At 42.5% G+C, this 9,698-nt stretch overlaps 1 protein-coding gene across 1 annotated transcript in view; it reads left to right on the top strand.

Moving 5' to 3' along the window:
* The first annotated feature begins 9,264 nt into the window (after window positions 1–9,264).
* Window positions 9,265–9,698, top strand: part of LOC139763218 (insulin-like growth factor 1 receptor) — a 141,100-nt gene continuing 140,666 nt past the window's right edge. The window contains exon 1 of the mRNA XM_071689033.1: window positions 9,265–9,404. The gene's annotated coding sequence lies outside the window, so the exon portion shown is untranslated. The remainder of the gene's footprint in view (window positions 9,405–9,698) is intronic.

The raw sequence follows: 9,698 nt of genomic DNA, 5'->3' as shown, positions 1-9,698 counted from the left end.
GATCTGCCCTTAAACAAAAATATAGATATGTGAAGGATAGATTGTATCAATGGAGCACCAAATAATCACTGCATAGACCTCAGAAGGAAACGTAATTGACACAGATAAGGACGTGTTGGAAGGCCCGACCCTTCAAGTATCAGCGTGTGTTTACTTAGCAAGGCTCGGGAATTCCATCGCCAACAGACTGAGTGTGGAAGGCTTGGAGCGAGATCCATTGGAAAACATTGAAACTGAACCACTGGAAGGAAGAGGGCTCTTTGTGGGAGCTGGATCTGCATAAGGCCTTGCCCTTTCGATTCCGGGAGTGTACAGGGACCCTGGACTGAGAAGCCGCTGGGAATTGCCAAAATCTGTTGAAGGTGATATGGAGGAAACCCTGAATTACAGGCCAGCAACCATAGTGGTATACTACAAGATACGAGGGGAAAATAGGAAGCACGTAGGGGAATTCTTTCTTGGAAAAATGTGAGTGTAGATTCAGAGAGAGAGAGAGAGTGAGAAAATATATGACAAATCCTTTGTCTTTGCTCGACAGTAAACATCTTAGAGGGGAGATGGGTGGAGTGGATACCTGGGAAGTGATTTCCAGCTAGAAGAATGTAATCAGAATACATGGAAAGTTGTATGGCAAGAAAGATGGATTTATAAGATGCGTGATCAACTCATGTGCCAAGGTCCAGACGAATACAAAAATGATGGTGACAGGCTTGTTGAATGAGTCTTGAAGGCCGAAGTGAAAGTCCCCAACGTGAACTAATCACAAGACCAACTGTTTTATCTCATTATCCTTATGTCATCAAACAACTAGACTCGCAACCCATCAACCTCAGCAACTGACTTCGCCATGGACCAGAAGAAAGGAAGTGAAGGGTACTTGATTATACGTGAATTCCAAGGAGCTAGGACAATATTAGCATAGGTCAGTAACTTCTACACCGAAGAAACTCCAGAATGAGATGAGACAACGGATCACCAGGGAGGAATGTGTCGGGAGGGATGAGAGAAAACGTACTTCTAGTAAAAGTTTTAGACTCGTTAAACAGGCCAGGCAAAGAGATGGTTGAATAAAACTAATAAACTTAACAAGTTTATATGATAAAGCAGTAAATTTAAGAGATGGGGAGCCTCATGTACGTAAAGCTCACTCGCCACACTGTGTAAATTGATGATTAACACCCGTCAAAAGTGCCTTTCCCAACTGGATATAAAGTGGTGTTCCACAAGGTTCATTCCTCGTTCTGCAGATGATTCTCAGCCACGTCAGTTATTTGCTTGAAGGACTCAAATTATACCTGCTTTTAAAGGTCATGCTCAAATTATGAGAGGTACAGTTTACAGAGCAGCTTCGATAGACGCCACCAGTCGGTCGTATACGCGACTTGGTGAAATTCCAAACACCCGCATTACAAGCGAAGGTAAAATTTTCCTCTGATCAGTCCCTAACCTTCGCTGCAATATATTTTCCTCACAGCAGATCCAGCCCTAACACCCTTATTACACCCACCATTACAAGGTATTGCACCCTCCATTGCAAGGTAGTGCACCATCCATTACTTGATGTAACTTCGTAAACACAGATAACGTTCTACTTCTTCAAGCGCATTCCTGGTGGTTCACATCACTATTGTAGACAAGTCTTATTTTGAAATCACCTGTCAACCCTGCCGAGCTTATACCATTTGCTGGAAACCCTTCATTCGTAAGAACTACTGGAGTCTTAGATATTGTGAAACGCTTAGATTTGAGAGAGAGAGAGAGAGAGAGAGAGAGAGAGAGAGAGAGAGAGAGAGAGAGAGAGAGAGAGAGAGAGAGAGAGAGCTCTCATAGAAGGATTTGTATTGCTCGTGACGAACTGAGAGGGAGGTAAGACATAAAGGAATAGGTGAAGGATAAACGGATGTTGGTCAGATCATAAGGATAGGAACGATGTTAAATAACTTAAGACTGATGGTTAGCAAGGGTAAATACAACAATAGAGATGACGTAGGTGTTGTAGAAATGATGGTAACAGTAATAGAAAGAAATTTTATAACTTGTGTACTGCGACATAGGGTTTAGGTTATAGATATATGTTGTAAGTGACCTGGATAGAGAATAATAGTTCAAGTTACCGAGGTATGGATTAAAAAGTTTTAATTTTCTGTAATAAATTAATCATTCGTTTTCTTTGAAGAAAGTTTAGGGGTAACTTGAATGTAGGATTACTTGATAACATTGTTGGTCGCTTGATTTACCACTGGGAGAGAATGAGGTAATGGAAATCCACTTCCTCGATGGCCTGCTGAGGGTCAGATGAAAACAATAGTATATTCTGAGACTACAGGGATCCAGAGTTTAGGGAGAGGTGATCCTGCTGTCTGTCTCGTGCAGCCGGTCGGACTAACGTAATCTGACGTTGATTGCCTTGTGAATTCTAGAGTTCACCGACCCGTTAGTGGCACAATACAATGCATGGTTATACCAGGATACGCCAGTATTGCAGGCTCGGCTATGAACAGCTAGCGAAGGCGGACAGTACGATTTTCACGCGAAGTCGGCAGGAAAATCCGTGATGATCTGGCGGCAGCCGAGGTTGTGAGGACGCCAAAGGGTAGTAGCGTAGTCCATACATACAACCGGACTAAAAGTCTTGGTTATAACGTAGGGTCGAGAGGGATCGTACTCCTGTTGACGTAATAGCACGTACAGGACGAAGTAGATGAGACGCAGACGGGAGGAGAAGGAGGAGGAGGACGACTGGGCAAGTACCAAGCATCGTAGAAGCCGCAAAAAAAAAAAGAAGAAGTGAAGATGGTGTTTATAATTCAGGGAACAACGCCCTCTATACTTTGGTTATTCGTAGTCCAGCGGCGAGCGGCAACTTGGGCGGGAAAACGCCTATGTCCGTCCATCCAACTGGACTGAGTGTACGTAGCTTGGGGTATATATATTATATATATATATATATATATATATATATATATATATATATATATATATATATATATATGAGATATAAATAGTGCGTAGGACAAGGGAACAAATGGGAATATCTGTGAAGGGGACTAATGGGGAGATGATAACAAGTAGTGGTGATGTGAGGAGATGGAGTGAGTATTTTGAACAGACTACTTAGACAAACTTACGCCTCCTTCCTATCCATGTTTACTGATGAGTGGTGTATATCCCCCAGCTCTCCTGACCGAGCGGCAGCCACAGGCACACAGCTAGGGAGAGTGGCGTTCAGTATTGTTTGTCGTTAGGAGACGACGAGGAAACGATCATTGGCATCGTTACCAGCTAATTTTTAAATCGTTAAAAGTGTTTTTCTTTTAGAAAAAAAATAAAGGGCTGTTACATAAAGTATATTTTTGTGTTGATCTGAAATTGATTTTTTTTTCATATATGGTTAGCAAGTTAGATATTTGATGATTTTTATGTTCGCTACAAATATTACCATTTAACTTGTGTAGAATCATAGCAATCGGTTGCATGTAAAGGTGCCACTCAGTGAATATCATGCCTTTTTTTTTTTTTTTTTTTTTTTTTTCCAAAGGAAGGAGCAGAGAATTGGGCCGGGTGAGGGTATTCCCTCAGGGGCCCAGTCCTCTGTTCTTAGTGCTACCTCGCTAACGCGGGAAATGGCGAATAGTTTAAAAGAAAGAAAAGAAATATATATATATATATATATATATATATATATATATATATATATATATATATATATATATATATATACGTGTGTGTGTGTGTAAGGGAAGAACCAGAGATGATAGAGTACATTTTCGCATATTTTTCGGATATCGTGTTTCTTGCGCATTAGGATCAAGCTCACACACACACACACACACACACACACACGGACCTCCGTGGTACAGTGGTCAGCGTAATTGACCATATCAGTGCGCGTGTGTGCCTGTGCACCTTCCCAACAATGGTTGTTGGCCGGCGCGGGGAATAACTACCGAACTGCAGTAGGCAAATTACTCCGCCTGTTCGATCTCCTCCTGCGTCCGCTGACCGTTATGTTTATGACCAGCAGCAGCAGCAGCAAGCCCAGGCAGGCTTCGAAGGTCAGTGCTCGGGTGACCATGGAAGGGGAAGGATATGGCGGGGTTTTTTTTTAGTGCTACGGCCGAGGGAAAACAGACCCGTTGAGTGAGATGGACTACAATCGGGGACGCTAACCTAAACGCTCTGCGGGAAGTACTTACGGCCGTTAATCGCTCTCACATCCGTCGTAATGGCTTGATAGGTAAGATTACAATATACTTGGCGCCATCTGGGATCCACAAGTTAAGGGAAATGTTCCGTTTTCTTTAAAACACGGTGATTTCGTGTGTATTATACACGAAGAGGAATTTGAAGTGAAGGGAAGGCGTTGTGAAATTGCCTTAGATAACCGAAGTTATGTGACAGGTACGTGATGTTGTTTAGGTTTCGTAAGTTTGCGAAGAATGCGGTATTTCAATTTGGTGGAGAGAGTATAGAAGGAGTGTAGCTTTCCTGTGACGTATTTTATATACAATTTGAGTGTCTTATTGAAATTAGATATTCATTTGATATTTTACACACACACACACACACACACACACACACACACACACACACACACACATATATATATATATATATATATATATATATATATATATATATATATATATATATATATATATAGAGAGAGAGAGAGAGAGAGAGAGAGAGAGAGAGAGAGAAGGGGGCCAGGTGAGGATATTCCCTCAAAGGCCCAGTTCTCTGTTCTTAACGCTACCTCGCTAATGCGGGAAATGGCGAATAGTTTGAAAGAAAGATATATATATATATATATATATATATATATATATATATATATATATATATATATATATATATATATATATAGCAAGAGGTCACAGTGGTGCTTGTGATTTAGTATATGCAAAAAGCCACAAGAAAATGAAAATGACATGTTCCCAAGTGCATTTTCGCGTAATCACATCGCCAGGGGAGATACGAGAATGTGATATAAGACGTAGTAGAACAAGTCAGTTAATAAACAAGTAAGAGACGTAGCTACGATGCCATTGGTAAACAAGCGTCACCGCCAGTAGTGCTGCGCTACTTCCAGTAGCAGGGAGATGTGGACTCCTTTAGAGTAAGATATAAGATATTCTTTGACGAGACTGCAGTTAACTCTGACTTCTTCCTTTTTTTTTTTTATTTCATTCTACGTAATATTCCATTTCTCGTACCCATTCTATGTCGCCAATCATCTGCCGACTTGAAGTTCTCCCCCCAGAGGTTTGCGAAATGAAAGAAAAGGGATCTTCATCGAAATTCCAAATTATCTCAAAAGTTTTATAATAGGGGATGAGGTCTCTGTGGTCTGGATGGCGTAGCCTAGGAGGAAATGAGGTCTCTGTGGCCTGGGTGTTGTAGCCTAGGAGGATATGAGGCCTCTGTGGCCTGGGTGTTGTGACCTAGGAGGAAATGAGGTCTCTGTGGCCTGGGTGTTGTAGCCTAGGAGGAAATGAGGTCTCTGTGGTCTGGGTGTTGTAGCCTAGGAGGAAATGAGGTCTCTGTGGCCTGGGTGTTGTAGCCTAGGAGGAAATGAGGTCTCTGTGGCCTGGGGGTTGTAGCCTAGGAGGAAATGAGGCCTCTGTGGCCTGGGTGTTGTAGCCTAGGAGGAAATGAGGCCTCTGTGGCCTGGGTGTTGTAGCCTAGGAGGAAATGAGGCCTCTGTGGTCTGGGTGTTGTAGCCTAGGAGGAAATGAGGTCTCTGTGGTCTGGGTGTTGTAGCCTAGGAGGAAATGAGGTCTCTGTGGCCTGGGTGTTGTAGCCTAGGAGGAAATGAGGTCTCTGTGGCCTGGGTGTTGTGACCTAGGAGGAAATGAGGTCTCTGTGGCCTGGGTGTTGTAGCCTAGGAGGATATGAGGTCTCTGTGGCCTGGGTGTTGTAGCCTAGGAGGAAATGAGGCCTCTGTGGCCTGGGTGTTGTAACCTAGGAGGATATGAGGTCTCTGTGGCCTGGGTGTTGTAGCCTAGGAGGATATGAGGTCTCTGTGGCCTGGGTGTTGTAGCCTAGGAGGATATGAGGTCTCTGTGGCCTGGGTGTTGTAGCCTAGGAGGATATGAGGTCTCTGTGGCCTGGGTGTTGTAGCCTAGGAGGATATGAGGTCTCTGTGGCCTGGGTGTTGTAGCCTAGGAGTGTTGCTCATGTGGGCCACGTTCCTCGAACACCTAAGACTAGATGACCTTATCTTACATGAACGTTGTTTTACCTTTTGTATCTAACCGTTGATCAAGTGTCTGTTTAAACGTCTCGTAGACGAAGATTGTAATTGTTGTCCTCGGTGTGGAACGTTACGTTGTTGAACTGTGCTGCTCTCTCTCTCTCTCTCTCTCTCTCTCTCTCTCTCTCTCTCTCTCTCTCTATATATATATATATATATATATATATATATATATATATATATATATATATATGAATGACGACTTTAGAATTTTTGCTCTGGTGAAAATGAGAGGAAAAAAAAAAGTTTTGAGAAATGATGAAGCGGTAAAGTTAGGCAGTAAGAAAAAATATTATTTTGCTTTTGGGAGAAATAAATCGGACAGCGAGAGGCCGTCAAACCTGAACGTAACCTATTTATTACTTAGCCTTTTTTTTTTTTTTCATTTTTTCCTTTTCTTTTTTAATTCACTTTACAAGTGACGGGAGCAGCTGGGGAGGGCCTGATACCTTCACGCGTTACTACTTTTTATTTTTAATTTCTTCACATGTACAGCTCTTTTTCATTCATGTGTGTTACTCGCTTACCTCAGTGCTGTGCGCGTTACGCGCTCGTCCCCGGCTAATGGCAGGTTATTTACCATCGTTTGTATGCGTAGTGGGGTGCTTGGGTCGTCATCAGCGTGTTCATAGCCGCCCACTTCGTGTTTATCAAGTTCGTTCAAGACATAGTTCCTTTATCTTGCGTTCACGGCGGGTGATTTAAAAGGGGGGCGATGATCAACAACGTTGGTATGTGTCGATCACGCGAACGTAGTAAGCAAGGCAGGAGGCAAGGGAGAACGAGAGAGAGAGAGAGAGAGAGAGAGAGAGAGAGAGAGAGAGAGAGAGAGAGAGAGAGAGAGAGAGAGAGAGAGAGAGCTCTCATAGAAGGATTTGTATTGCTCGTGACGAACTGAGAGGGAGGTAAGACATAAAGGAATAGGTGAAGGATAAACGGATGTTGGTCAGATCATAAGGATAGGAACGATGTTAAATAACTTAAGACTGATGGTTAGCAAGGGTAAATACAACAATAGAGATGACGTAGGTGTTGTAGAAATGATGGTAACAGTAATAGAAAGAAATTTTATAACTTGTGTACTGCGACATAGGGTTTAGGTTATAGATATATGTTGTAAGTGACCTGGATAGAGAATAATAGTTCAAGTTACCGAGGTATGGATTAAAAAGTTTTAATTTTCTGTAATAAATTAATCATTCGTTTTCTTTGAAGAAAGTTTAGGGGTAACTTGAATGTAGGATTACTTGATAACATTGTTGGTCGCTTGATTTACCACTGGGAGAGAATGAGGTAATGGAAATCCACTTCCTCGATGGCCTGCTGAGGGTCAGATGAAAACAATAGTATATTCTGAGACTACAGGGATCCAGAGTTTAGGGAGAGGTGATCCTGCTGTCTGTCTCGTGCAGCCGGTCGGACTAACGTAATCTGACGTTGATTGCCTTGTGAATTCTAGAGTTCACCGACCCGTTAGTGGCACAATACAATGCATGGTTATACCAGGATACGCCAGTATTGCAGGCTCGGCTATGAACAGCCAGCGAAGGCGGACAGTACGATTTTCACGCGAAGTCGGCAGGAAAATCCGTGATGATCTGGCGGCAGCCGAGGTTGTGAGGACGCCAAAGGGTAGTAGCGTAGTCCATACATACAACCGGACTAAAAGTCTTGGTTATAACGTAGGGTCGAGAGGGATCGTACTCCTGTTGACGTAATAGCACGTACAGGACGAAGTAGATGAGACGCAGACGGGAGGAGAAGGAGGAGGAGGACGACTGGGCAAGTACCAAGCATCGTAGAAGCCGCAAAAAAAAAAAAAAAGTGAAGATGGTGTTTATAATTCAGGGAACAACGCCCTCTATACTTTAGTTATTCGTAGTCCAGCGGCGAGCGGCAACTTAGGCGGGAGAACGCCTATGTCGGTCCATCCGACTGGACTGACAATGTACGTAACTTGGGGTATATATATATATATATATATATATATATATATATATATATATATATATATATATATATATATATGAGATATAAATAGTGCGTAGGACAAGGGAACAAATGGGAATATCTGTGAAGGGGACTAATGGGGAGATGATAACAAGTAGTGGTGATGTGAGAAGGAGATGGACTGAGTATTTTGAACAGACTACTTAGACAAACTTACGCCTCCTTCCTCCATGTTTACTGATGAGTGGTTTATTTCCCCCAGCTGTCCTGACTGAGCGGCAGCCACAGGCACACAGCTAGGGAGAGTGGCGTTCAGTATTGTTTGTCGTTAGGAGACGACGAGGAAACGATCATTGGCATCGTTACCAGCCAATTTTTAAATCGTTAAAAAAGTGTTTTTCTTTTAGAAAAATAAAGGGCTGTTACATAAAGTATATTTTTGTGTTGATATTGATTTTTTTTTATATATATGGTTAGCAAGTTAGATATTTGATGATTTTTATGTTCACTACAAATATTACCATTTGACTTGCGTAGAATCATAACAATCGGTTGCATGTAAAGGTGCCACTCAGTGAATATCATGCCCTTTATATATATATATATATATATATATATATATATATATATATATATATATATATATATATATATATATATATATATATACGTGTGTGTGTGTGTGTGTGTGTGTGTGTAAGGGAAGAACCAAAGATGGTAGAGTACATTTTCGCATATTTTTCGGATATCGTGTTTCTTGCGCATTAGGATCAAGCTCACACACACACACACACACACACACACGGACCTCCGTGGTACAGTGGTCAGCGTAATTGACCATATCAGTGCGCGTGTGTGCCTGTGCACCTTCCCAACAATGGTTGTTGGCCGGCGCGGGGAATAACTACCGAACTGCAGTAGGCAAATTGCTCCGCCTGTTCGATCTCCTCCTGCGTCCGCTGACCGTTATGTTTATGACCAGCAGCAGCAGCAGCAAGCCCAGGCAGGCTTCGAAGGTCAGTGCTCGGGTGACCATGGAAGGGGAAGGATATGGCGGGGTTTTTTTTTAGTGCTACGGCCGAGGGAAAACAGACCCGTTGAGTGAGATGGACTACAATCGGGGACGCTAACCTAAACGCTCTGCGGGAAGTACTTACGGCCGTTAATCGCTCTCACATCCGTCGTAATGGCTTGATAGGTAAGATTACAATATACTTGGCGCCATCTGGGATCCACAAGTTGAGGGAAATGTTCCGTTTTCTTTAAAACACGGTGATTTCGTGTGTATTATACACGAAGAGGAATTTGAAGTGAAGGGAAGGCGTTGTGAAATTGCCTTAGATAACCGAAGATATGTGACAGGTACGTGATGTTGTTTAGGTTTCGTAAGTTCGCGAAGAATGCGGTATTTCAATTTGGTGGAGAGAGTATAGAAGGAGTTTAGCTTTCCTGTGACGTATTTTATATACAATTTGAGTGTCTTATTGAAATT

This window comes from Panulirus ornatus, chromosome 3, assembly GCF_036320965.1.
Source record: "Panulirus ornatus isolate Po-2019 chromosome 3, ASM3632096v1, whole genome shotgun sequence".
NCBI classification, from domain to species: domain Eukaryota; kingdom Metazoa; phylum Arthropoda; class Malacostraca; order Decapoda; family Palinuridae; genus Panulirus; species Panulirus ornatus.
This window is presented reverse-complemented; position numbering and strand designations above follow the sequence as displayed.